We start from the raw sequence: 7,553 nt of genomic DNA on the forward strand, positions 1-7,553 counted from the left end.
TGTCTTGTGTCTGACGGAACAGGGATACGAGAAATTTGCCAACTGCCTTCCGACAGTCAGGATACGCTTAAGTATGCCCAGGCTAATTGGTTTCAGCTTGAGCGCGTCCAGAGAAAACTGGAATCTGGGCAGAACGACACACAAAGCAGTAAATGATACAAAACAAGATAAAACCAGATCATAAAAAAGGAACAAAAAGTACAAACCAAAAAGTTACAGCACATTAACTCAGTGGACAAAAACATCAAGTTCACATGTGAAGATGTCAAAGACTGTAAGTTGTCTTTTTTGGACTGTCAAGTCCACATTGGAAAGAACAGTGTTTACTGAAAACCCACACATACCGATCAATACCTACTTTTTGACTCACACCATCCACTGGAACCCGAACTGGGCGTTATCAGAACCCTACAACGCTGATAATGTTCCTACCAGCCCACAGGCCAAAGAGAAAGAGCATAGGCTTTTGAGGATGCCCTCAAAACCTGTAAAAAGTGCATCCAATTCTAGAAGGAACAAGAACAGGGTGGATGAGAAAGGAAAAGGTGACAGGCGCAAACATATTATCATTCTATATGTATCAGGTCTATCTGAGGAACTCAGAGGAATTTTTAACCAACACAACATCCCAGTACACTTCAAACCAGGCAACACCCTGAGACACAGACTAGTGCATCCTAAAGACCGGATACCCCACACCCACAAAAACAATCAGGTGTATGCTATCCAGTGCAATTATGCATGCACTGATTCACAGCATAGACGGGCAAACTCTTCCGGTCAAGACTGTCAACATGCACCTCAGGGAGAAACAGCACTCCTTTGAGAACAAAAATGTACAGATTCTAGACAGAGAGGACGGATGGTACGAAATAGTAGTGAGAGACGTCATCTACGTCAAGGTTGAAAAACCATCCCTGAACAGAGGAGGTGGTCTGCGACACCACCTGTCTCCCACATACAACACTGTCCTTTCAACCGTTCCTAAAAGACTATGCAATTTAGCCTCCAACAAATAACAGGAGTTAGAAACATTCTGGTCACAGATGCTCTTTTGTGCCATTTGTTTACGACTAAATGGAATGCTAACGTGGGTGATTCCAACTATTTTGGGCTGATAGTGGTCGATCCACAGATATCATTCGGCCACACAAGACCTCAGTGTTAACGAGGGAAAATTACACTTCAATGACTGTCATTGGCATTGACAGAAAGATTGCTCATTTGCATTTCAACCGTTGTTTACATTTGAGGTTGGACAGAACAACCTCTTGGGACTAACATGCAGTACTGGAGTCCAACAGAGAGGCAGCAGCTGCATGGAGAACACTTTCCTGGTGTTGGAGTATAACTATTTGGGGTTTTGGCACCAGCCGCTAGACCAGATCCAACCAATCTAAGTCTAAGACTAGATCTGACCAATCTAAGTCTTGAGCTTGAACTGATGAAGCCTACTGAGTTGTTGGCAGAAGCCGCTAGACGAGATCTGACCAATCTAAGTCTAAGACTTGATCTAACCAATCTAAGTCTAAGACTAGATCTGACCAATCTAAGTATAAGACTAGATCTGACCAATATAAGTATAAGACTAGATCTGACCAATCTAAGTCTTGAGTTTGAACTGATGAAGCCTACTGAGGTATTGGCAGAAGCCGCTAGACTAGATCTGACCAATCTAAGTCTAAGACTAGATTTGACCAATCTAAGTCTGTGAGCATGAACTGATGAAGCCTACAGAGGTATTGGCAGAAGCCGCTAGACTAGATCTGACCAATCTAAGTCTAAAACTAGATCTGACCAATCTATGAGCATGAACTGATGAAGCCTACTCGGATGAGAGGCGAAACGTCTTCTATGACAAACCAACCAGTCTAGTTGCGAATGCCCTGAGAATTCATGTTTACAGTATTCCCTTTAGCTGCTGAAGCACTTCTTCTTCTACAGGGGAGGCTCAGGCAGGCTTCTTTATGCAGCTGCTGCCTCTCTGTTGGACTCCAGTACTGCATGTTAGTCCCGAGAGGTTGTTCTGTCCGACCTGAAATGTAAAATTTGGGGCTTTTAAAAAAACTTCCAGTTGTGACCCCAATGTGGTACCGGTACCAAAATGTGCACAATTTTTTTTTATTATTGGCTCTATTCTTTACGGAATATCTTACGTAATAATTCTTATTGCAATCAAAGAACAACTTTGGCATTAAATAACATAGTGAACATACTAGAAAACTTCTGTTTTTAGTAGTTAGTAAGCAAACAGGTTACAAAGACTCTTAATTTGGCTGCTGACGTATGCAGTAACATATTGTGTCATTTCCTATTGTATTATTTTGTCACAATTATGAGGGACAATCGGTAGAAAATGGATGGATTATTTATCTACTTGTGCATTTATTGTTTGATATCTGGTTACTTTATGTTTTAACATGTTCTATCTACACTTCTGTTAAAATGTAATAAACACTTTTCCTTCTGTTGTTTGAATACTTAAGTTTTGGGTGATACCACAAATTAGGTTATCAATCTGATACCAAGTAGTTACAGGGTCAAAAATTGGTCAGAATTAAAGTTATCCTGTATCCAGGGACGTATTTCCTGAGTTTATACACAATAAAAAACGACAAAAGTTTTTGTGATAGTAAAAATATCAATGTAACCATTGTAGTATTCCACGGATACAGCTCTTGTACTAGGTATCGTTACAGTCGATGTTTGTATAGATCCACACATTTGTTTACATTCAGGGGCACTAGTTCACTGTTAGCTATTGTATCCTCCTACGGTGCGTAGTGTAGCATCTTTAGCTATCCCTCGTCCTGCAGATGACACCTGTAAGAAAGTGTGTTTATTTGTTGCCATGGAGGCCAGGATTAATGATTTAGAAGTAGCTAAACACTGTGAAAGGACGTTAGCTGCTAGCAAGCTGTGTTTTAAAGCACCGCTTTCAGAGCGCCGCTTCAGTGTTCATAGCTTTACCTTTAACGTTAGTTTTTAAGCCAAAATACATCTGTTCTCTCTCTTATGTCTCAACACTGTTTCCGCTTGTAAAATTGCTCTGTGTGTGTGTTGACTTACATGCGACTCATCTCATAGTACAGCAATGTTGCCATGGCGCATCATCATGTCCATGACAAAGAAGTACCAGTATTTTTCGAAGACATTATAGTACCCTTTTTAATCCAATACTACAGTATTACTTTCTTAGTACCGGTATATTGTACAACCCTACTAGCGTTATCATTAAATGTGGTATTCAATGTTATTTTCTCATGGATAAAAAAAGATACATAAAAGAAAAAAAAGACAGGATTTCCTGAAATCCTGATAAATGATTTTTAGATAATAAATTAACTGATCAAACTCATGTATTTTAGGTGCAATAAAAAATGCACATCTTTGACCCCTGCAGCTCTCACACACCTTCGGTAAGTCCGGCTTTGTGAACCAGCCAGCCCACACGGAGGCCTGTGGTGAAGTTGCAGGTCCTTCAAAGCAGACGGAGACGTTTGTGTTGTGTCAGGAGCAGATCTTATCCTAACGGTTGGGGCCTGCACAGCAAGAACTTCATCCTATCAAGTGCAGAAATACCTTGTCAGGAAGCAAAGGGTAACATTTTTCCAAGTGGAAAGCAAACATCTGCTAGGGTGGAAGTGGCTGACCCCATGTGCTGAGTTAAAGGCCTCATGTCTCTGGAAATAAAATCAGCCCATTCATTAAAAAGTCACTGCAGACAGGGTCCACTCTTTGAATCAAGGAAACATGCAGGCTCCTTTATTATCGGGTTGTACAAGCTTGTATTTTCTCATTTGGGGCATACGTAATTTAGTAGCAGTTAAGTGCCGCCATGACGAAAAAGGAGTTCAGAGTGTATAAAATAGATTCAGATTAATTTTTTTATACTTATTTTCCACATATCTCTTGATCAACCACAATCATTCAGTAAATAAAAATAGTTAACATGTCATGTTATTTTATTTTTTTTACACTTTGAATGCCCATTTGAATTATTTGGGCATTTTGTTTAAATTTAAAAATGCACAAAATGAGTTATCATCCACATAGAAATGTTAAAGTGCTGAGGTACTGAGGTAAAGATCAGGGGCCGTATTTAGCAAGTTTCTTAGAATTATTCCTAAGAAGTCTGCTAAGAGTTGACTTACGACTAAAGAAATTCTTAGCTGAAAGCTACACTTAAAAGTTAGTTATCAAGCGTTTTACTCACACTTTCAGCGAAGTGTAGGACTGAATCTTAAGTGTCACACTCAGAGCTGAATTACGACATTACTATGTGCCGTAAACGGAATTTTAGGTGACGTCATTTCTGTGTCCATAGAAATGACCAATCACGGAAGGGAATCCCTTGTCTAAGAATAAAGAAATATCTTAGAAATATTTAAGTGGACAATGGGAGTGTATATTTTGACAATAAACTACAAAATAATACAAAACAAACAAACAATATTGTCAATGAATCAAAAATAAATGTTTCCTTTTCTTTCCAATTCATTAATTCGGCAACTAATTTCAAACTGGTGTGGGTGGCTCTGTATATACTAGCCCACTGCAGCCACATGCAGAAATCAACATGGAATCGAAAAGAAAAACAAACTGGCGAGAGGAGGAGCAGTAAGGGCCATTATTGTTTCCATAACAATTCTGCTTACTGATGGTTGTGATGGCCCCAAATCATCAGCGTTACACTGTTGCATTTTCCCAGTGGCGAGATATCGAAGCATTGTGATGACCTTTAGTTCTGCTGTGAAAGCTCTGCTGCGTGATGTTGCTGATGAGATGACGCCCCTTATTAAATCTGTGACAAAAATAATGCCCGCTCTGTCTAAACGATACCGTTTGATCAGCTGCTCGTCATCAAACAAAGCCAGGACATCCTTCCGCTCCCTGAACGTTCGCGCACGTCTCTCTCGCCTCAGTGCCATCCCCCGCTGGCAACTCCTAACCACTTAGGACACCTCTGAAGGTCTCTTAAATATCGTGGCGAGTAGGAGTGATTCTTAGACTTAAGAAAGTTGATAAATAGCTTTTATTCTTAAGTTTGAGAGTAGGACTAAATGTCGCAAATTCTCAGGACTTAAGTGTAAAATGGCACTCTAAGAAGCTTGATAAATACGGCCCCAGGTCCTAATGTACATTATTTTGGTATTATACATAATATTGGTAATAAATCTAATTTTGACGCATTATTTGATTTTTTAAATGCGTTGGAGTCCAAACCTAATAGCAGTTTGATATCATGGGACAATAAAGTCCCCGCTGACAACATTTATTAACTGTGAAGCCATTGCACAAAATAATCATGCTTTTTTTCTATTTCAGGATGTCATTTTGGATTAAAAAAAATAGTTCCAATTTGTAATTTTTACTGTTTGGAATTGGATGGGACAACTTTGGTCAAGAAAAACTCAAGACACTCAGACAACTGAGACACATACTTGCCAACCCTCCCGATTTTCACGGGAGACTCCCGAATTTCAGTGCCCCTCACGAAAATCTCCCGGGGCAACCATTCTCACAAATTTCTCCCGATTTCCACCCGGACAACAATATTGGGGGCATGCCTTAAAGGCACTGCCTTTAGCGTCCTCTACAACCTGTCGTCACGTCCGCTTTTCCTCCATACAAACAGCGTGCCAGCCCGGTCACATAATATATGCGGCTTTGACACACACATAAGTGAATGCAAGGCATACTTGATCAACAGCCATACAGGTCACACTGAAGGTAGCCGTATAAACAACTTTAACACTATTGCAAATATGCGCCACACTGTGAACCCACACCAAACAAGAATGACAAACACATTTCGGGAGAACATCCGCACCGTAACACAACATAAACACAACAGAACAAATACCCAGAAATTACGATTAAACGTCGTCAAAAAGCATGTTTTTTGATTGATTGATTGATATATTTTTATTTCAAATATGCATAAAAACAAGAGCAAGCCTGATCCAATACAGTGCTATAGCCTTAACAGCCATTATAACAAAATGAAAAACAATGGAGAATAAAAAACAAAAACAAATGAGCATTGGACTTTCTTTTTCTTTTCTTTTTTTTTCCTTCTTTTTTTTTTACATATTTGAAAAGGAGTGAGAAGAAGTTTACACTTATTTAATCCCACCCCTTTTCTTTAAATCATAAATTACTCTGAGCTAGAACTACCTGTTCACTCAATGTACAAACTCAAAGAACTTGTATATACTGTACATACATCATAGATATATACATACATATGCACACTACACACATACATAGCCACATCATTACCACTAGTGATCATGGAAATGGTATGATGCCACCACAACAACACCACTGCCTCAATGGGCAGCCCCACACTCTTCTGTAACACAAACAACCCAATATCAAAGCCCTTCTTCATCTCTGTACCTCTGGAATACCATGTACTTATACTTCTTTTTAAACTGGTTTATGTTTGGACATTGCTTTAACTCATCATTCAAACCATTCCATAATTTCACTCCACAAATTGAAATACAAAAACTTTTAATGGTCGTTCTATAACTAAGCATTTTGAAATTTAAATTCCCCCTTAAATTATAACAGGACCTAATTCAACAAGATCTCAACCTTGTTTTAATGTCTTGTGCCTGCTGGGAGAGTAGTTGAGGTTACAAAGGTCACATGCCGCTGAGCTGAGGGCCAGAAGCGACAGGACAAAGCTTCCATGAATACACCGATTCAACAAAACCAAGAGCTTTATATCGATCTGCCATCCAGCTAATGAGATTGGACAGCACATTCCAAACACCGCTAATATTCTTTCTGGCTAAATCTCGGGATTAGACCCACTGTTGCGATCCATATGTGCCGGTAACAAAAGGGGGAGCGAGAGAGAAAAAGTGTGAATGAGCCCACCTGAGAGACTTAGACGATCCAACCGAGTGAGTATCCCGGAGTCAGGAGGAGCCACAAAGGAAGCGAGAGATGAGGGATGTGATGGGCAGGCCGTCACATCCACAGGGGGACAAAAGAGTGGGATGACAACCAGCCGGTGGACAGAAGGACCATTTCCACTCGCACAAAAGAAGCGTGGCGATGAAGCAGATTAGCAGCTCTTTATGTCTATTGTGAGGGCTCTAAATGATAAGACTTTACCCCTTTCCACATCATGGCCACAGTGTGCTGTGTTTGCATGTGTGTGTACGTGGGAGCAGTCACAATACACCTGCAGGTCTTTTCTCAAATCCCTATGCAGCAAAATATGATCCCATTTTTGTCTTCCTTTATATGCACATACTTTCTTCTGAGCCTTTCATTAATCCCAATTCAAATAATGGATGAGAAAGCTGACTCTTTTTTTTATATATATAATTTTGAATTTTGAATACAGGAAACCTGCAAATCCTCGTTTCACTGGGAAACTTTGACAAAAAAATCAGTTTCTGTGGAAGAAGGCACATTTATATCCTTTATGCCAATTCTCTCATAACATATATGTTACATTTGTTTTATTGTATAATCAGCATATGTTTATGTCAGCGTGAGTTTTTGGTTCTGGTTCAATGACTTGTTAA

Source organism: Entelurus aequoreus, linkage group LG01, assembly GCF_033978785.1.
Source record: "Entelurus aequoreus isolate RoL-2023_Sb linkage group LG01, RoL_Eaeq_v1.1, whole genome shotgun sequence".
In the NCBI taxonomy this organism is placed as follows: Eukaryota; Metazoa; Chordata; class Actinopteri; order Syngnathiformes; family Syngnathidae; genus Entelurus; species Entelurus aequoreus.